A 22,954-nucleotide genomic window follows, 5' to 3' on the forward strand; every position below is an offset into this window, starting at 1 on the left:
CGACACGAAATAGTAACTGCATTTATTTAGAGGAATTTACAGGAATAAGAATTAAAAATAATATTTTTCTACAGTCCTGTCATGGCCAACAACCTATCTTCTAGATATCTTGAGGACCCTGAGATTAAATCTTTTGAAACAGGTCCTTTAACTCTCCAAGATGGGTTGCTGCAGTCACATAGTAGTCCTATATAATAATATAACATGATTTTCCATTGATGGCAGAATTGAATAACAAAGTTAGTGTGTAATAAAGATAATAAATGGTTTGAATTATCTTTAGTATATCATGAGAGTAATATGCAGGTGTAAATAAAGATATGCTCTGGAGGAGGAACAATGGTATTAATGGGCAAGATTGGGTGTTACTAGAACATTCCTGAGTAATCTAAACACATCCTGGAAATTTAAAGTTGTTTTATATTTTTGCTCCCAGATTATTTCCTGAATCTAGCTTTTCCTTTGAATGCACACTATAACCGATCCCAGCACTTCCCAACCCTGTTTACTATGTGAAGTCTGAAAAACGGGGCAAATATTGAAAAAATATATACTGTGAATCACATCTTCTTTCTGTAGATTCACCTGCATGTTATTTATTGCCTGCTTTGCCAATTTGGCTGATTCATAAGGTTTTGTCTCTAAAAGTGAAAAGGTCAGTATGAAGGCAGTGTACTGGATTGCTTCCACATCTTGCAGGCAATTATGTAAATTATTGGTGGGTGTTAATCTAGATCCACACTTTTTAACAGGCTAGTATTGTCTCTGCACAGCTTTTCTTTTTGGAGGAGCTCTGTGCAGGAAGAGGGACAGAAATAATGGTGTTACTATGGTTGAAGATTTCATTAGGCAATACTCTTAACAAACTTTTACAAAAATTAAAGCCCGGCCAGGGAGACAATGACATCAGCATCAGTGAGAACACAATGTACTACCAAACCAGATCTGAATCATGCATGCCGGCAGGGAGAATTTATCCTTCCTAGACCTACAGAGATTCACTATGTGTCCAAATTATGTTATTATAATGTAGTGTACATACCACATTTGTGGATTTTAATAGTAATAACATCCAACAAAGGTTAAAGTCAAGGGCAACTGGACTTGGTTGAAGATACTGGAAGACTTTAACATTTGTTGGATAACTATGACCTGGATGACTGAGAATCTTCATAGACAATAGTCATAACACTTGTTCCAAAGGGACACCAGCTTTTGAAAAGTAACTGAAAAACTTTGGGAATTTTTATTCAATTGTCAATTTTTAATCAATCTCATGTCTGAATCGTGAGGTCTCAATACAGTGATCTGAAGTTTACTGAAACAGAATACACACTGAGAAAAAAACTTGTGACAAAGTGATTATATATTTATTTCTAAACTACAGTGAATAAAAGTGAATAATATGGAATAAAGACTATATGAACAACAATAATGCAACAGATCAATGTTAACAGATTTAGACTAAAAGGGGGAGTTGAATGATAAACAGATACTGTAAGTTATAGTTTGGCAGCAGTGAAAGGAGGCAGGGATCAAGTTACGTGCTGTTTCTTTAGTCTCTTGAGATTTTAACAATAGTTACTAAATTAGTTACGCGCATTTACCAGACTCTATCCCAATGTAGTCAAACACAATAATAATAGCATGTGTTACATTCAGATCATTTCAAAACATTAATAACGGGAAGGAAAGGTATCTCATTAATTAAAATATTCTTAAACTATAACAGTTCTACATGTTATAATTGAACATATTTCCTAATGACAAAACAAGATAATGAGTAAAGCTTAATTAAACAGGTTAATATAAAACATACTCTTAATAGGGAGAGAGAAAAAGATTAACTGAGCAACTAAAGCAAGGTTACTGAAAAACACATTATCTAGTAACATTAAACATAACAATAAAGAAAAGGAAATCAAGTCATTACAATAATTCTAAACCATAAGAAAAAGATTAACTGAGCAACTAAAGCAAGGTTACTGAAAAACACATTATCTAGTAACATTAAACATAACAATAAAGAAAAGGAAATCAAGTCATTACAATAATTCTAAACCATAAGAAAAAGATTAACTGAGCAACTAAAGCAAGGTTACTGAAAAACACATTATCTAGTAACATTAAACATAACAATAAAGAAAAGGAAATCAAGTCATTACAATAATTCTAAACCATAAGAAAAAGATTAACTGAGCAACTAAAGCAAGGTTACTGAAAAACACATTATCTAGTAACATTAAACATAACAATAAAGAAAAGGAAATCAAGTCATTACAATAATTCTAAACCATAAGAAAAAGATTAACTGAGCAACTAAAGCAAGGTTACTGAAAAACACATTATCTAGTAACATTAAACATAACAATAAAGAAAAGGAAATCAAGTCATTACAATAATTCTAAACCATAAGAAAAAGATTAACTGAGCAACTAAAGCAAGGTTACTGAAAAACACATTATCTAGTAACATTAAACATAACAATAAAGAAAAGGAAATCAAGTCATTACAATAATTCTAAACCATAAGAAAAAGATTAACTGAGCAACTAAAGCAAGGTTACTGAAAAACACATTATCTAGTAACATTAAACATAACAATAAAGAAAAGGAAATCAAGTCATTACAATAATTCTAAACCATAAGAAAAAGATTAACTGAGCAACTAAAGCAAGGTTACTGAAAAACACATTATCTAGTAACATTAAACATAACAATAAAGAAAAGGAAATCAAGTCATTACAATAATTCTAAACCATAGCATAAACAAGATGAAGGAGGAATACTATCTATTACAAAGAAGTTAATACAAACAAAATGAAAAGGGTTTAATTACTTTCATATGGTATCAAGTGTGATTTTATCTTTTGACCTCTAGAGATCGTGGATTAAACTCATTAAAGTCAGAACTCAGTGACTTGTTGACCTAAGTCACATGCAACACTTCCTAAAGAGAGCCAGTCTATCTGTATAAAACAAAATGAAGCTAATCTTGACTTTGGGTTACCTAATAGATGGACCAAACCCTTTTGCACTACTTTAGGAACTAATCAGTTTGAATAATCATTTAAAAGGAACAACATGTAAATCAAGATCATAGATTGACTAATACATGTACAGCTGAAGTTGGAGGTTTGCATACACCTTAGCCACATTTAAATCCAGGTTTTCACATTTCTTGACATATATCCTATAATCATTCCCTGTCTTAAGGTCACTACTTTATTTTAAGAATGTGAAATGTCAGAATAATAGCAGAGAGAATGACTAATTTCAGCTTTTATTTCTTTCATCACATTCCCAGTAGGTCAGAGGTTTATATAAACTGAGTTAGTATTTGGTAACACTGCCTTTACATAGTTTCACTTGGGTCAAATGTTTTGGGTATCTTTTCACAAGCTTCTCACAATAGGTTGCTGGGATTTTGGCCCATTCTTCCAGACAGAACTGGTGTAACTGAGTCAGGTTTGTAGGCCTCCTTGCTTCCCACATGCTTTTTCACTTCTGCCCACAATTTTTCAATTGACATGAGTTCAGGGCTTTGTGATGGCCACTCCAGTACCTTGATTTTGTTGTCCTTAAGCCACTTTGCCACCGTTTTGGAAATATGCTTGGGATATTTGTCCATGTGGAAGAGCCAAGCTTTAACTTCCTGGCTGATATCTTGAGATGCTGCTTCAATATACCCACGCAATTCTCCTTCCTCACCATCTATTTTGGGAAGTGCACCAGTGCTTCTTGCAGCAAAGTAACCCCACAACCTGATGATGGCAACCCCTGCTTCACGGTTGGGATGGTGTTCTTTGGCTGGCAAGCTTCACCCATTTTCCTCCAAACATTATAACGTATGGCCATTTCCACCAAACAGTTAAAAAAAGAAAGATGAGACACGTGCAGCTGTAAACCGTACACTGTTTAAAAAAAAAAAATAAAAAATTGTGAAATATTCCGGCAGTTGGGGTGCCAGAAAAATACCGTAATATAACAGCAAATAACCAACTCGTAAAAATACGGTAATATTCCATAATGACTATACAGTTTAATTTGTGAAGTTGTGAAGTGGACAGGGTGGACCCAAATGCAACGCTCAAGGTTAACAGGTTTTATTTGGGGAAAGAAGGGGTTGAGGGAGAGGTGGACGCCAGGGAAACGCAGGCACGGGGAACCGAGGAGACTGAGACCAGAGAGCCGAGGGACACTGGGGGCCGAGGAAGAGAGGAGGCACAGGAGACCTGATCAGGGGGTTGGAGTGTGGTGGGAGGCTGACTGGGGGGAGGCACGAGGGAGAGCTGGGAGGACTAAAATACAAATACTAGATTTTCCTTTTAAAAAGTGTCAATACTGTTCTAAAACTGGTAATCAGCTGTGTGTTTTCATTGGACCATTCTTCTAGAAGCGCATTTGTGAGGTCAGGGACAGATGTTGGATGAGAAGGCCTGGCTCGCACTCTCTGCTCTAATTCATCCCAAAAGGTGTTCTATCGTTGGGTCAGGACTGTGCAGACCAGTCAAGTTCTCCACACCAAACTCGCTCATCCATGTCTTTATGGGTCTTCCCAAACTGTTTCCATAAAGTGGGGAGCATGAAATTGTCCAAAATGTCTTGGTATGCTGAAGCATTAACATTCCTTTCACTGGAACTGAGGGGCCAAGCCCAACCCCTGAAGGAAAAAATAAATAAATAAATAAAACCCACACCAAACTTCACACACTTGGCACAATGCAGTCAGGCCAGTACCATTCTCTTCAGACTTATCCATCAGATTGCCAGACAGAGAAGCGTGATTCGTCACTCCAGAGAACACATCTCCACTGCACTTGTGTTTAGTGGCGGTGTGCTTTTCACCATGTATCCAAAGCGTTGCATTGCACTTGGTGATGCAAGATTTGGATGTAGCAGTTCGGCCATGGAAACCCAGTCCATGAAGCTCACAGAGACATCCAATAAATGTCTCTACGCCCTGTTCTTGAGCTAATCTGAAGGCCACACGACGTTTGGAGGTCTGTAGTTCTTGACTCTGCAGAAAGTTGGCAGCTTATGCAGATGCGCTGACCCCGCTCTGGAATTTTATGTAGCCTACCACTTCAAGGCTGAGTTTCTGTTGTTCCAAATCGCCTCCACTTAGTTATAATACCACTAACAGTTGACCTTGGAATATTTAGTAGTAAGGAAATTTCACAAATGGACTTATTGCACAGGTACCAAGCTTGAATTCACTGAGCTCCTGAGAGCAACGCATTCTTTCACAAATGTTTGGAGAAGCAGTCCACATGCCTAGGTGCTTGATTTTATACACCTGTGGTCATGGAAGTGATTGGAACATCTGAATTCAATGATTCGGAAGGGGTGTCCCAATACTTTTGGCAATGTAGTGTATACCGTCAGATCACACAGCCCTATTTATCAGTGCAGTTATATTGTAAATCAAACGCTGTCAAGCTTTTTGGATGTAAGGAAAGGCAAGCTAGTGTAGATCATCTGCCTTTTGCTTATTGCTCACACTTAATGGAAGAGCTGGTGGTGGAGGGGGAGTGGTTATCTGCTCTGTCATTTTTGTAGCCATGTAGCCACCAGACTTGAGTTCTTCCTCAATTCTGTGGAGAGGGCTATGGACTAACACATTTCCAGAATTTGGTCACCAAACCAATTATTAAGGGAAACTTACTTAATGTCTTGCAGACCTTGGATAGATATACTGTTGATTTTGTTTGCCGTTGTTTATGTTTTCCAATTGTGCTAAGAACCCAAGTGGTTTCTTTAGGTCATTCAGAGGTGTTGTTGTGCAAAGTCAGTCGAATCTGAAAATGTACTTTTGGCTTTCATACCAAAAACTAGCAAAGAAATGGATTCATTTGGACTGCCAAGAAAAACTTCACTTTCGCACTTGTCTTTCTACTTGCATATATTTGCATCTTTTTTGTATACCAACTTAATTTAGAAATTTTGGACTTCCCCAACTCCCGTGCACACAGTTGTGCACTGCCTTGCAAGGCCAGGTGAACCTAATTCATCAATCAGCTGTAGCACTCCTGGGGCAGAACTAGAGGACAGAAAAGGAACAAGGATGCACAGCACAGAGAAACACATACAGCTGTAACAACATTTACCAGATACAAAAACTGGCTTTAGAAAGTCATAAAATATCATATTGAAACCAGGAAAGAAGTCTTTGGATTGTGCATTAAGTTCACTGTATGTAAAACCACAATTTTCCCCTCTCCTTTGCCTTTCACTTCAACAGTATCCAAAATATTCTTTATGTTGACCCAATTGGGTTTCTAATGAATAGATCTGAAAATATTGTTAATAAGGTATATAAAAACTAAACTACTTTTGTTTCAGGAGAACAATTCTTTACACTGAAATGTTTGACTTGTGTGGCTTATTTGTTGTGAGTATGGAACTGAATAAATGGTCTATAAATAATATCAGATGTGGGAATTTGTATTGTGGTGGTACTTTAAAAGGTCTGTGGGGTGGTGATGGTGCAATGGATAAGACACATGCTTTTGGTGTGAGAGACCCAGGTTCAATCCCTCACTATAACCCATCCACCATTGTGTCAAGCAAGACACTTAACCCCTATTTGCTCCAGAGGTGTGCGACCTCAATTGTAAGTCACTTTGGATAAAAGTGTCAGCTAAATGTAAATGTCTGAGTTTGCTCAAATTAAGTAGATTTAAGCAAGTCTGAAACTGTCATAAATAACCCTAGTACAAGATAACTCAAAATGGGTTTCTGGTCTCTATTATAGGATGAATGGATATATGTATACAGGATTTAAATATGTTTACTTTAGGTTTTGATAATACACCTATAGCTAAGACTCTTCAATCAAGTATCTGTAAAATGGCATTAAAATTAATTTTTCATCACAATTTTACAAGAAGTTTTCTTTTTTAATCCCATTAAAAGGTGTGAACGCCTGTCATTTAACAATAAATTAAATATTACCTTTCTGTAATTTTACCACTTTGGGGCAATTATATACTATGTTAATCTAACTTATAATCTAAGAATTATAATAAAAGTCAAAAGTTGTGAAATTACAGTAATTATGGCTGTTTTCAATGATCAAAACTGTGTTTTGACAGTTTAACAATACTTGTAGACACTATATACTGATTAAAATAACATTTATTCAATGTTTCAAGTTACAGAACAAATGTTTTTTGTTACGGTTAACTGTTACTAATTGTACCAAGTTTAAGAAATGTTTTTACAGTTTTTTCTTTTTAATAATAAAAATAATATTTGTAGAAATACGGGAAATTCCTGAATGTATTGTAACAGTTTGTTTACATCAAAAAACCCAATATTTTCTTTAAAATAACAGAAATGTTATGGTTAATCACAGCTACAGGTTTTTCATGTTATTTTACATTAGGCATGTAAATTTACAGTTTCATTTTGCAATTTTTTGATATTTTTGTGTATTTCAAAAATACAGGGGAAAAAAGTGAAATAAAAAAGGAATAAAACTTTAAAATTACAGATTTTTTTACAGTGTACATAGGTTTCAGTGCGGTGGAAAAAAACTGACTTCAAGAAGCCTGCACGCTATGAAGGAACAGCCATATGCACTCAGTCAAGTACTGTAGAAACCACTACTTTTGTTTTTGTTTTTTTGTAGTTTTGACTGGATCACTCCAGATTTAGTGATTTATCAGATGTTAACAGAGCTGCTGTTCAGCTTTCACAACACTTACCACAAAGTAGAAAATGTTGCTCACTAGATCACTAATACAACTGTCTGCAGATAATGTGCTGCTAATTTGCAGTTTATCTAAAGCCATCAGATCCTCTTTATGTCCTCACTCCAGTCACATTCAGCTGACACATGGTTGCATTTTAGTACTCCTCATCAATGCATTTCCATACGTATTGTATGAAAAGCATTACAGCTTCCAGCTGTATATGATGTCAAACTGGCACGCTATGGATGACTGTCTGGCTTTGAACTGAATTACAGAATACGCAGAGGGATATTACTGTGATGGAATGTGGGAGAGGATGATCAGAGGCCACAGAAGGGAAGTAAAGAAGTATTGATCTTTCAGTACATCAAGGTCACTTCCTCTTTTCATGGCTTTCCCTCTTTCTGTGTGATGAAGGGTCTTTGTTGACTCTGGAAAGCTCTCTGACTCTGATACTGTGTGCAGCCGCAGTGAGACACATACTGTACTTTCTTCTAGAGAAAAAAGAAGACAGGCGCAGTGTTGTCCCTGTAACATAATGAAAATTAAGGGTGGCAAGAACACAAAGTTGTTGAGATAAACTTTCAAGCCTCTAAAGGTCAGAAATTAAGTGAATCATGCCTTAATGCTTGAAGATGATGTGATCGGCAACTTTTTTAAAAAAAAAAGTCCTAAGATGATGCATAAATCAGTGCTTCACATCCTCTCCCACATCTTTGCTCTCTGAACCCTGTAACCCAGCAAGCTTGCACAAATGTGTGTGTATATGTGTGTGGGTGTGTGTGTGTGTGCGTGTGTGCGTGTGTGCGCGCGTTGAAAAAAGAGCAGGATCAGTGCCTCCACATGAAGGCTCCCTACCCGAGCCTCTGCCAGAGAAGAGTCAGCCTTGCATCTGTGTGGAATAATAAAATTGTGTCAAAAAGTGCAGGCAAATATTTTTGTTCACCGGCGCGCTCTGCAGAAATCTCTTTTTTTCTTCCTCTTCCTCTCTCCTGCATGCTTCCACAGTCTTGTGGCCCCGCAGATTTGAATGTGGTATCGTACTATTTTCCTTCTAATAACTGTCTCATTCTCTTTTATTGCTCCATTTTGTCTTGTTAATGCAATGACCACTCCCTAAAGAAAAAAAAACACTACACACACACACACACACACACACACACCTCTGCCAGGCTTCTCTCAGGCGAGAACCGGAGAGACCCCACTTGCACAGCAACATCAATAATACAACTGAAGCACCTGACCACCACCACCACTTGCTTCTAAAATTAGACCTCCTTTTTTTGTTTAATATTTCATTTGCCCCTTCTTTCTCTCTATCTCTTTCTCTTCCCCCTTTTCTCTATTCATTGTCTTTAAATAGGTGATGGGGAAAAGATGTCAACAGATGAGTCCAAGCTTTCTGCCTTCCCATTTACTTCCTATCAAGTATTCCGCCTTCCCCAAAACCCACAAACCCCTTTTCTTCAACACGCCAAGTAGTCCCTCTCCTCAGTTATGACTGTAGGCCTGGACAGAAGAGTTACGACTACTTAGTTATTAACTTATTAACTTATTTAACCAAGGTGGCCCCGTAGGATTTAGCCATGCATATGGTTTTGCTTGAGGGATGGTTGTTTTGTCGGCCAGGCTCTTTGGTCCAGACTCAGCTATTAGATGGATTGCCTTGAAATTTGGATCAGATATTAATGCTGCAAAGAGATGAAACCCTGACTTTAGTGATGCCCTGAATTTTCATCTAGTGCAACCAGCAGGTCAAAGTTTTCACTTATCCAGTGAAATATCCCATTGTCAGCTAGATGTACCAAATGTGTTCGAAATCACTCCCTCGTTCACTCCTTTACTACCCTATAATAGACACTAAGTAGTTTAATCCTTAGTGGAAAGTAAATTGAGACTTGTGACACTTATCAATCAACATCATGTTGCATCATCATTCACAGTTGTAGAGTAACACAACGATGATTTTTGAATTTATGCATTGTGGGATTGTTAGCAGAAAGTACTGAACATGCCATGAAAACTTCCTTCCATTCTGGGAATATTTGAGGGCATTATTTAGCGGATAGATTCAAACTCTTAAAATACAGACACTCAAATAAAATGGCAAAGAGTAACTGTAGTGCACTATTTAGTAAACAGGGATTGAATTCCAGTCCGGTTTCATTCCCAGGTCATCAAATACTGCTGCTTTGTCACGCCAGTAAACTGTTAGGAAGTCAGGAGACAGTACAAAAAGTGAGAAAGTCTGTATAGGAGGAGGTAGCCGGTGTGGATGGGTGGGTCACAAGCACAGACCGCGGTTCCTGTGTAAAGCCAAAATTCAGCAGTTTACTTATTAGTTACATAATGTTACGTACATATTTAACATATTTATTTTAAACCAAACCATGATCTTTTCCTAAAACTTGCCATGTAGTTTTGGTGCCTAAATCTGACCAAAATTAACCACGTTTTAAAGGCTAAAGGCTACCTTGTGAGACCCTGAGGGGCATTACAAAGTGTCTGTATTTGACGACCTGGGAATGAGAACAAGTTGGGGATTTGGGCAAAGCCAAAGCCATAAGGTTCACATTTGTGGTTTTGACTGAAACAAATTATTGGATGGATCACCCTGATTTATCACTTACGGCATCATCAGGTCAAAATTTAATTTGTGTAATACTTTGGTTTATGACCATATGTCTGCAAAACTAATGACATCCTTAGCGTTAGCATGCTAACGCTCAAGACTAAGATGGTGAACATTATACCTGCCATGTTGGCATTGTCATTGTGAGCATATTAGCATGCTGAAATTAGTATTTAGCTCAAAGCAGTACACGACAGCTAGTGTGGCTATAGGCTCTTAGTATTGTTTCCAAATAAAATCAAATTGTAGAAAAAGGTGCATTTTGTTACTAATGAAACAACAATGAGACAGCAAGAGAAGAAAGGGAATAACAGCAGAAAAATTAGACCGCTTAAATTAAATTTGTGCTGTATTAGCCATGACAGTTTGTTTGATCCGTTGCTGGATTTAAATACCTCCCATTTATCTTCCCATTAGAGAAAATCCCTGTTTTGTCATTCCCTGAGGACTGTTGCATCATTATAGTTGCTTTTATAAACATAGCACTCTGGCTGTCTGTAAAAAAATGTACTCAAGAACTAAACTAACTAACTAACAAGAACAAAAGCATTCACACAGTACTTTCTAAAACAAGACGAGAGCTTTTACCATAATCAATGTGTGTGAGTTTTAATGCAACATCAGCAAGGCAAATTCACTCTGAAGGGAAATGCTTACTGAGATGAGCGTGTCTGCTCTAACCACAGTCAATCGTGCATCACACATTGCTGCATTTCTCATAAACACTTCTCTCCCCACTGAGCAAATATAAGTTACCTCGCACGTGGGAAGTGATTTCAGAGATAGATGAGTGCACCTTTACCCGCTGCTGTGCGTGTTTTTAGTTTTCGCTCTTTGGCTGATGTTGTCTTTCAGGCTGTTGAAGTCTTCTGACCCTGCCTCAAACTGACTGAGAGGAAGCAGGAGAGGAATGCTCCGCCGAGAGTTGACTTAGTGTTTGTTATATAACGTATCCTAATGGGGCACATAGGAACCTGCTGATGGGTAGACAATGCTGATGCTGGATTTGGCCCCGCTTACCCATCATTGCCTTCATATGTAATTTACGTCTCTTCATTTCTGCAGGTTCCTATCTAATAAGCAACTTTTTAAAGTAATCAAGGTAATTAAAACAGCTGGAAACAATAATGTCAGGATGGAAAATATGGGATGAAATCTTAGTGACATATTTAACTTATTTTTCAACACAATGAAGAACGGCCTCTGCATGTTTTCTATATTTTAGTAAAGCTACAGTTTAGCTCACCCTTTGCTCATAATTCATGTTTTTTAGCTCTATGCTCTGACACATTACCTTCCAACAATAGTAAACAACAGATTCATTCTCATTGTTTTAGATCATAAATCATTCCACATTTTTGTCTTAAGATGTGTACAAACACATTTTCAATTTTCACAGGCGCAGTGTAATGAGGTGTGCAAATTAGTTTTGGCAGGCAGGATTATGGTAGTATTTGTACAAGGCCACTGTATCAGCACAGGGTTTATCTGAGAAGCTTCATAATGTGATGATGATGGAGTTTGTTTTATAATGAAATATGGTTTGGGTCATGTTTAAAATGAAAAAGCTTTACTGAAGCCTAAATTAAACTGTGGCAGTAAGTACGTAGTGAAATTTGGTAGATGTAAAACACAATATTGCAGTGTATCCTTTCATGAGAAATATCAAAGTTTGTGCTATAAAATGGTCTTTGATAAATTATACTTTAAGAAAATGAAGCTTTTCTAGCCAAGCATTAGAAGATAGTCACTTCTGAAGTATAAATATCACTGCTGCAACTGCAGATTGGTGATGCCAGCGGGGACTTTTCAGTGGATCCAGTAACCTTCTACATACTTTAAAATCAATCACAGAATAAATCCTGCTGTTCTCAGAAGACTGACAGTTCTTTTTCTCTCTCTCACTAACCTCAGAGAGATCTGTCTGTTAACAATTGAAATGTTTGAACACAGTTTTAAAATCTAAATGTAGGAGAATATTCATGTCTTTGAAAGTCCTCCATCAGATTCTGAAACTTTCTGACAACAGTTAGTACAGTAACTGAACTGGTGTTAACAGATAGATGCACCCACTCAAGGGAAATGTACCATGATGCCCCGCTCTGCTGTGCCATCGGCATGAGAGCGTGCTTTCCCTTCATCTTTCTTCTCACATCAACGACGTCTTTTTAATGTTTTGTTTTAGCAGTCAATTGTAAATAACTAGTTAATGTACAGTGAATTATTTTAGATGCTTCTGAGCTCTAGAGCAAAAACATCCAAGTAGAATTAAATTAGTTTACACAGTTTAGTGAATACGAGTATATCTTGTCATGCATCTTCAGCCCTTTGTATACAGTGAGTACAGAATGCAAACTTAATCTGCACAATAGTACAATATAATTGCCTCCCAGTTTCCCTTTTATATCAACACAATAAGGAAAAATTTGCAGTCACACTCCCGTTATGTTAGAGATGGCAATTTTGGTCAGTTGGCCCACCACTTTGGTATGTACTGAAATATCTCAGGAAACTGCCACGGACTGCCTTCTGTACCGACCTTCAAGGTCCCTCAGAGGATAAATCCTACTTTGGTGACTTTGGTGATTCCCTGACTTTTCAGCTAGTGCCACCATGAGATAAATGTTTGTTATTTTAATTAAAATATCTCAAAAATAAAGTTGGTAAGACATTAATGTCCCCCTCAGGATGAATTGAAAGCTCAAGCTCCATCGTCAGGATAAAATTGTAATTTGTCCAATACTTTGGTTTCTGACCAAATAGCTGCAAACATAAGATATTCCCTTTGGCTTCAGTTTGTATTTAGTGCAAATAAACAGTAAACTGTGATGTTGAACATGGTAAACATGATACTTGCTAAACATTTTCATGTTTACATTGTTATTGTTATATGTTAGCATGCAAATACAGCCTCACTGAGTCACTAGCATATTGTAGATTCTTCTTCTGGTCTTGTTAATGAATAACATGACAATGACTGACAGTGTATTTATTTTGCTTTCCCTACAGTATCTGTTCTCGGCAACTAAAGCTTGGGAACATTTTTATGCTTATGTCTAGGCAAAGCACTTGGTCAAAGTGAGGTAAAGACTTTGGTCACTGCTGACTGAAGGGCAAGACACAAAGTGTTTACTTTTTCCAATGCTTTACCAGAACCAGAACTTTACTGGTTTAATAGCCTAAACTTAACCACATGCTGGACACAAACCTCCAGTTTCCAATTTCAAGGTCCTGCAAACATCTAACCCAACAGGCTGGCTACGACCTGTGTGTGGTACAATAATATAACACTTCCAGAACTGTATATAATAATGAAATTGTTTAAATATAACTTATACAAAAACTATTTTGTAGTACATAAACTTTTAAAACGAGACAGTATTAGTGTGGCACAGTTTCCTAATGAATCCTTCTTCCCTTTATTATTGAACCCTGTTGTCCACTCTGTGCCCTAGAGATGAGTGGGGGGAGGCAAAGAAGGTGACGAACAGCAGACCTTCGACACAGGACATCTTTCGTCAGCCGGGACCAAGACACACACATTTCTCCAGTGATCGATGGAGACAACAGCGGTAATGGCCTTAACAGCCAAGCAAGGAGCGCGATCAGTGGCCATCGACCCAAGCAGCTGGGGGACCAGTGTAGGTCCGAGTTAAAGGTTCCACTGATTTCCGGGACCCAAGTGGTCAGTAGGAAACGAGCACTTTCACAAGTTTCGCACTAGGCCAGCTGGAGCTCGCTCGTTGGTCACACTCAATTATTTACTACCCCTCTCTTTCCACTCCCTCCCCTCATCCTTTCCTTCATCCATCACTCATCATCAACTTATGGCCGCTTGCCTTTGTCGACTTCCACCTCTCTCATTCTCTCTTTCCTACATCATGTTCAAGCCACTCGGTTCAAGCATTGTTCAAGGGTTTGATGTTTCTGTTTGTACATCTTCATTTAATTTTCCACAGTGGGCATAATTTGCTGCAACAGTGAGACCATGTAAACACAGAAGCTAGACTCCATTAGTATGCCTCCTACCTAGCCCATGTTATTTTAGGCTTGCTTTGTACATTTGTGCAACAAGAATTTCAACTGGTTCGGAGGGTGACGCTGGCTGACGGTTTGTAGCTACATGAGTGGAAGATCATCACTGAAAGTTCTTGGACGGTTGTGCTTAGGCGAATGCTAAAAGCCTGTACTCTCTCAGATGATTTTACAGGCCATTGCCATATTCTCCAGCAGTACATCTTCACAAACGGCCTGCAGGTACTCTACATGCAAAGTAAACAGTGCCTCTATATTTACTCTTTAAAAGCTCTGTTCCATCTGCATTCAGGATGCTTTTGGAATAGCTGAAGAACAGGCAACACAGTAAAGTGAATACTCCTTACTCCTCAACGTCACTAAAAACTGTTCTTTGCCATTTTGAAATATCAGTGTACTTAAAGGATCCTGTCGTCAAATGCCTTCCTGTTACAAGACATGTGATAACTTGGACAGTAATGATTACTGACAGACTCTGGCACTCAGTACAGATGAGTTTACATAATTCAGGGTGTGAACTGGGAGAACAGGCTTCATTTTCACTTATCCCGTGTGCTAGCTACTGTAAAAACTCAATGTCTTATTTCATTAGCTTCAGTCAAGCTAATTTGATATAACTCTCAGCACCAAATACTTATATATTTTACACTGCTACAGTCCATTGATGTCATATTGGCTTTGTTTAAGACAGGCCTTCTATTGAACTAGAGTATTTCAACATTGTGCAGGAATATAGAAAGACTCTGAGGCTCAGCCGCCTGCCTCCACTAGAGACACGCCTCAGAACTCAGAAGCTGTCAATTCAAACTCGATGTGCCTCACAGGTGCCAGCTCCAGTCTGCCTCTTAGAAGCCTTTGTGCATCGATCAAAGCAAAGCGCCTGCCTGGGATTCAAAATGCAATACTGCAAAGTCAAACTGACCAGTCTCTGAACTCACTGAAGGTTCAGTATTGTCAGAGGGCTATGCTGGCACTATAATTCCAGCAGCGTGAGTGTACGTAAGAGTGTGCAGTATGTACAGTACTGTGTGTGCATGCATGTCAGTGTGTGAGTGACTGAAGCGTGTTTTTTGCTGCCGTGACATGGTCAGGGAGCGCTGCAGCAAAATTGACTATATAAACCACCAGTATACCATCGGTCACATACACACCGTTGCATTAGATCCATGTGTAGCAGCTACTCACCTCTGCCATTTGTCCTGTTTTAAGTGATAGATCTGTGTCATGGAAATTGCCACTGATCACTTTCACTGACTTGGTGTCCAAATACAAAACACACTTCACTTTATCTGTGATGTTTACATATGCAGTATTAATTTAATTAACACTCCTAATCATGGACGAATCCTCCAAATTAAATGACAAAATACGTTGTAGAACGACACATAGAAGTGTTTTCTGATCGGAAGCTCCCATCAGCAGGAATATAATTTTTCAGTGTCTTCCAAAACCGTTACAAATCACTGTTGAAATATAAACCACTTATATGATGTGACGACACTGTTTGGACACAAAAACAACTTGTTTATGTTTATGGTTCATGGTTTGGGTTAAATAAGTATTTTGTAAGGTTAGGGTACCTTCATTAAGGTTAAGAAGTGATCTTATTCAAGCATAAAATCTGCGAAGATTAAAATTTGCTAAATTGAAAATGGGTAACAAACAGCGCTTCCCGGTTTTGAAGTCCAATGTTTTGAGGACCCATGTATTCACCCTGACCTCCTCCTCACAAAGACTTTATCACTCTATAACACCTCTATGACCTGACTTCCTCCTTTACTTCCATCATAATTAATAGATGGATGTTTTGTGACCCCTCTTCGTCTGTGAAAGGTGCTATATAAATAAACTTTTCTTACTTACAGTCAGTCAGTCAGTCCACCACTTTACACACTGAAATATCTCAGGAAATATTAGACAGATTGCTTTTGAGTTGTTTTGTGCCCTTTAGCAAATATTAGTGTAAGGATGATGAAAATGATGTAATACTGAGTACATTAAGTGAGCATGTAAGGATGATCAAAAAGGTGTTATACTGAATAAATTGAATGGGAGGATATAAATTGGGTTGATATGAGTTAAAAGATACTTAAAAATGTCCATAAAAAGGGAAAATTAGAATGCTTTGAATCATTGCACTGTTTGGGTAAAAACAAAACTGATAATTCATTCCTTTATAAAACGGAGAAAGTTAAAATACACTGTGATCTGTAGATCAGTAATCTATTGCTTTTTGGGTAAAAGAGGCTAAAAGGGTTAATAGGATAAAAAGACGATCTGTGTTTAAAATGCTTTTTTATTTAACTTCTATATCATTTTGGGGAAATGCATCTTAAAAAACAATATGCAGTGTTTGATTGTTTACATAAGTTTCACTTTCTTTTTGACGTAAAGTTTTAAGTACTAGTTTGTGATTGGAGGATCTGTTCACTATTGCTCATGCCTCGTTCAGCCTGTGTACGGAACGTGTGGCTTACGTTCGTCTATTACAACATTGGACTTGACTGAGGCTACATCGTGTCCGTGTCGTACTTTCTATTTCCCCTTTTACAGGTAAGAACGAGGGTTGTAGTTTGTTTGAATGATTTATTTATATGTTTAATGCTGTAAGGAACATGCAGGGAGTAAATATTAATGACTGTAGCGATTTATGTATGCACAATTAGCAGGGTAAAGGTTAGGTGTTGCTCCAGTGTAGCCTGTATGCTAGCTGTGTCATGTGGACTGAGGTTAAAGTAGGGCTGTAATAGAACGCTGCCACCGCCGTTTTCTGTGTATTTGTTTTACATTGTAGGGATTGTTACATTGTAAGAAATATGAGTGTAATGTGAAGAGGCAGGATACTTTATATGTAAGTGCAACACCGCTGAGGGTTAATTGTTAAGAGTATTCTGAATTAATAAAGGTAGCAGTATTTAGAATTACAAAATATTTCCAATTGTGCTGTTCATTTTTCTCAACACTTCACAGAGTGGAGCTAAATCTAATTTACTGTTATTTGCCAATACTGTTAAGATGCTGTGAACGTATTTTGGTATGTTTTTGGTAAATACGTTACAACATTGGACTTGACTGAGGCTACATCGTGTCCGTGTCGTACTTTCTAATTCCCCTTTTACAGGGGCGTAACATTAGCATGCTAATACGTATGCTAACATCACTACGTTAGTATGCTGACATTGGGGTGGCTGTGCTTCAGGAGGTAGATCGGGTTGCCTGCTAATCTGAAGACTGGCGGTTCAATCTCCGGCTCCTCCAGTCTGCATGTGGAAGTGTCCTTGGGCTAGATACTGAACCCTGAAACCCTGAATTGGTTCTGATGGCTGTTCCATTGGTGTGTGAATGTTATTTCCATTCTGATGAGCAGTTGCCACCATAGCATCTACCATCAGCGTATGAATGTGTGTAAAAAGTAGTGTAAAAGCACTTTGGTACAAGTATAGACCATTTACATTACCATTTAGCTCAAAGCCCTGCTGTGTCAAGTTGGCTCACAGAGCTGCTGACATGGCTGTAGATTCTTTATCTTGTGTAAACAAAAATATTCCTACCTCCCTTGTTACTTTACTCCAAGAGCTAGAATAAACAATATTAGCATACATCTACAGTGCCTACAGGTTGTCTAGAAGTTTAGTCTTTGATAAATCGTGTTTGGTGTGGATAAAAGTGCAAAACAACAAAAAACAACAACAACAAGCTGGCAGGAATAAGATAAATGTGTGAGATCCAGAAAAGTTTAACTTAGAAAAAGTACCATCAATACAGTCATTTTTCTCCCCACTAGCCTGAGCAGCATTTCAGCTCTGTGCTATAGTGACTCACTGTGTGTCTGTGTGAGCAAGCATCTGTGTGCGCTATTTAAGGTGGTATGGTCACAGTGTGTGGCCCGCTGTGTCTGTCTGATCTCTGGTGGTAGAGGTAGCTCTGGCTGAGTGGTCATGACCCTCCCACATAGTACTCTGGGTGCAGTGGAAGGAAATGCAGCACTGAGTACAATGCTCATTTTTTAATATCTGCAGCTAATGCACCAATGAGCAAAACACTTGCTTGTGATCACTTTCATCTCATGTCCCCAAAAATGATCTGGTGTCATTGTCTGTTGGGGTTTTTTTGTTTTGTTTTGTTTAAAAAATATATATAATAAGCTTTATTTACTTCACAGTAAAAAAGCAAAAACAGATGCAAAAATTTTACATGGCAAAGCCTTAAAATCAATTCAAATCAACTGAAAGACAATACAAAGAGGGATAAAATACCGTTACAGTCTAGCTGCAGCATTCTGGATAACACTATTGCCACTCGGGTAGGTAAACAGCAAGTTACAATAAACAATTCTTGGAACAATGAAAGCATGAATGACCATCTCAAATCTAATCAAGTGTGAACTAATTAAAAAACAAAAGGAAGTTGACTAAAACAGGACTGAACTACTTTATTAACCTGATAATCAAAAGTTGGATCAGAGTCAAAGGTAACTCCTAAATTTTTGACACTATAGACTAAACAGAAGGAACCAGGCTATCGAATTCATCATTGAATTGTGATGCGTTTAATGACCCAAACAAGATTATTTTAGATTTTTTGTCATTGAATTGGAGGAATATATTAGACAGGGTTTTAAGGACATGAAACTGCTGATTTTAAAGTTGAGTGTCATCGGCATAGCAATGAAAAGAAAAGTGTCATTGTCTATTTGATGGTTACTCTTTTAAAAAGTGAGTCTTTAGAATAGTAATGCACCAAAATATTTCCATAAGGGCCTCTCAAACATTTTAAAAGTAAGTTTTCAAGAGTAGAGAGAATCTTACAGACAGCTTTAACAGCGGCAAAAAGTAAATGTGAAGCCTCAGAGACATCCTGTGTGCACTTTCAGACGACGCGCTCTCAGCTCCGACATAACCTAACTTTCTCTGTCCCCACTAACTCCTGACCTGTCTCAACCTATCGATTTGTGTTCTGTTCCTGCTGTTTTGTTTATCTGACCCAGGCTTGGCTTGAATCTATCAGGAAGACTTCACTCCGCTCTCTGCTCGTGTTTCAAATAGACAGGGCATTAGAGTTTCCTTTTAGGGCACCTACAAATTGCCAATTTTCCACTTGAAGATTCCTGCAGAGATACAAGAATCTTTGTTTATTAGACTGTACATAGACTCCATGGCAACATGAAAAAAGCTGTGAGCTTTGCTTTTTTATTATCATGAGTTTGGCCTCAGTTGCTCAGATAATGAGCAAGTTGCTATTAGTGTTTTATCATCATCAGTGATTATTGCCAGTGATCGCTCACACATTTAGCACGCTTACAGTTTATTTTCTTGCCTGGTATGATGGAGCCACTGCGAGAAGCTAAGCTAAATGGGGATAATAATAATGGAGGGTTTTAGATTTTTAATTGTGACCTTTATCTTTCCTCTGTCTTTAAAGGGCATTCTCTTATTGGACATAACATGTTTCTGACTTTGTGGAGTGTAGTTGAGACTGTCAAATCCAGCATGTTCCCATGCACCTCATATCATGGCAGCACAGAGCAAAGTGTCCTTGAAACATATGCTCTTTTTCTAATTAAAGGGACGCTCAAGAAAGGCCTAAAGTAGCACAAAGCATACCCATACTTCATAAAAAAACATGTCCATGTAAGTGAATTTCAATGCTGCACTTACCCAGGTCAAGACACAGCAATCATACAATGTCATAGCCACCACTCTCTCTACTGTGTTATACATATACTCAATTATGAAATTAGGACTGAATGTTGTAGAATAAAGTTAATATTGCTCATATCACTGGTTGCCTTGTGCCTAAAGCGGAGCCACGCCACAATATTTGGGGGAAATGCACTGCAAAAAAGAGGATATGATTAAATCGCCATTTTCAGTCTTAAGGTGTCTTCACACTGAACATAAAGAGATTTTTGAACGCGGTGCAATTGCATGTAAAGTCAGTGGAAAGGCACGAATATGTGCAAACTTGCCCTGGTCTCTCACACCAAAGGATGTGTTTTATCCAATGTGTCATCACCAACCCAACTGAACTGAACACTGAACTGAACTTTTCCCTTGTGTTATTTGAATATGTCTAGCTTAAAGAGGTAAAATGTTCTTATAAGAAAAAAAGATGACAAAGATTTGAGCTAGAGCTCAGTCACTATTGAAACATGTTTTTGAACCTTGCATTTTGATCATTATTACTGCAGCCCAGTGTTTTCTAAGATAGTTTTTGGGAGCATCTGTGGAAAGTTTTCTTGGAATGGCACTCAAGAAAAAGTGGATCCCCTGATTGCAACAGTGAGGAGCTCTGGCAAGGCACCCTAGATGCATGTTGTTAACCCAGATCTTCACTGAATCAATACTGGGAGTTAGACTTCACAGGTCTCTTCATTCACATTAACAGGCTACCTGAGTTTAACACTGTTTTTTCATGCAGGAATCATATACTTTGCCTGCACCTAATAACACGAAGGCAGTAACCCTAAAAGAGCCTTTCTGTCATTGGACAGCCACTTTACTCAAACTTTGACTTTTTTTCTACGGAGCTAGAAAGCAGAAATGTACAGCAGGAGAGTTATAGTTACATCTTTACCTGCATGGGCATGCATCAGTACTAAAACCCCTCACTTATCTTGACACCCCACAGTTACACTTTTTCCAGCAGTTCCTATCAGCAGCTAATATAACATGTGAAAATTATTATTTTTCTGAATCACCAGCAGCTTTAGAGAGCTTCTAAGAATCCACTCATCTTACCACGCAGAGGTATAAAGGAATGGCCTTGCAGGCAGAGTACATCAATACAAACCAGAGAGAGCTGATCCAACGTGATGCCATGTGCATGGCGAGCAAAATTTGATACATGTGAATCCATTAACAATTGACAAAATGTCATCAATCAGCCCATAGAGCCCCACTGCAGTCCTTGCAACAAGAACAGAAGCAAAATGTCTCCCTGCAAACCTCTGCTATGGACAAGAGAAACACAAAGGCTGACATCTTCTGCTCTGACTTTGGTCTGACTGGTATGCCCCAGTCTTCTAATTAAAAAAAACATTCTGTGGTGGAGGCGTCTACATTAATACCAGCTCGAGCCATGTGTTTTCACAGTCGCATGCACCATCCTTCTGTTTATTCATAAGTTTATGTTTCCATCCAGTTAAGGAAAAAAAAAATTCCCAGAAGAGGAGGGAACACACACACACAAACACACACACACACACAAAAGGAAAATCTAAAGCAAGTTTTCAGATTTTCCCACTCTCACTCTGTCTCCCACTCTCTCTCTCTCCATCACCTCAAGGCTGTGGCCATCCAGATTTGGAGGACAGTGTTATACTATTAGCAGAGGGCTCTCCTCATCAGCACAGCTGTGTGTGGGTTGTGCACTGTTGATCCACTGAGATGCAGTCGAGCAAACGCCTCTCTGTCACCTTTTATCTGCGCTTCACATACAGCTGGAGGCAGAACAAACGGGCGCAAAACTTCTCGCCAGTGATATCATTATTTGAAAAGTTCAGAAAAGCGCCAGTGAATCAGTGTGGCATTTGACTCGACATATATCAGTAGCGCAGTTTTTGTTTGCACATCAGATGACAAATTCTGCAACACGATTGAATCCACCCACAGGCTCAAGTCATCCATACTGTATTCACAGTCACGATACAGAACTGACACTGATGTACAGATCGTGTTTTGTTTTTGATTGCATGCACTAGCTTGCCAGTTCTTGAAATAGTCATTTAGAAAATTTGAAATATCTTTGTGGTAAATCTTTCCTTGGAATTGTTATCAAGTGTTATTCTCTTCCTGTATTTGAGATTCCAAACTTATTTTGAAGCAGCATGAAAACTAAAATGGTATTTTCTCTTTTAAATTTCACTGTTATTGTTTTCTAGTCTTATTCTTCTTCTGCTGACAGAAGGGAATAATAAGCATTTTCTGGTCTTAGTCTGAATATCAAACCTGCCTGTGGATAAGAATGCCAACAAGAAATGCTGGGCACATGTACATACTGTACACATAATTAGTGCCTGCTGTTTTCACAGCAAGTCTGAAGGTTGTTTCATTATGTGGCTACATCAGTTTTTCTTCCATCTTGAGTACTACTGTACCCCCAGCATGCAGCTAGCAGCCCTGTTAGCTTATCTGACTCTGCCTGGACAGGGGGCTCATAGCCACAGGAGAGTGTTGATGTTAACATCTCTAGCGTGCAAGAGCTTTTTGACCGCCAGGGGAAGAGGTTTTCCTGTCCAGGCACTGAGCTCCCAGTCCTAGCAGAGTCAGCTTGCTAAAAGGACTGCTAGCTGCACAGCTAACTGAGCCAACTAGCTAACGACAGCTACAGCTAGCAGTAGTAGCAACAAGTGAAGCCAAGTGTCAAAAAAATAACTTTCCTTCACAAATGAGACAAACTGCAAGACAAACTAGACAACCTCTAAAAGCTTGAGGAGTAGTCAGATCAGATCTTTATTGTCCCTCAAGGACACATTTGATTTACAGTGGAGGGCAAAAACAAACACAACATACAAGAGGGCATGGGACATTTATCACAGCAACCGGATACAAAAACATGTATCTGTTTGTTAAAGGTATCAAACCATT

The sequence above is a fragment of the Micropterus dolomieu genome, linkage group LG02 (genome assembly GCF_021292245.1).
Source record: "Micropterus dolomieu isolate WLL.071019.BEF.003 ecotype Adirondacks linkage group LG02, ASM2129224v1, whole genome shotgun sequence".
In the NCBI taxonomy this organism is placed as follows: Eukaryota; Metazoa; Chordata; class Actinopteri; order Centrarchiformes; family Centrarchidae; genus Micropterus; species Micropterus dolomieu.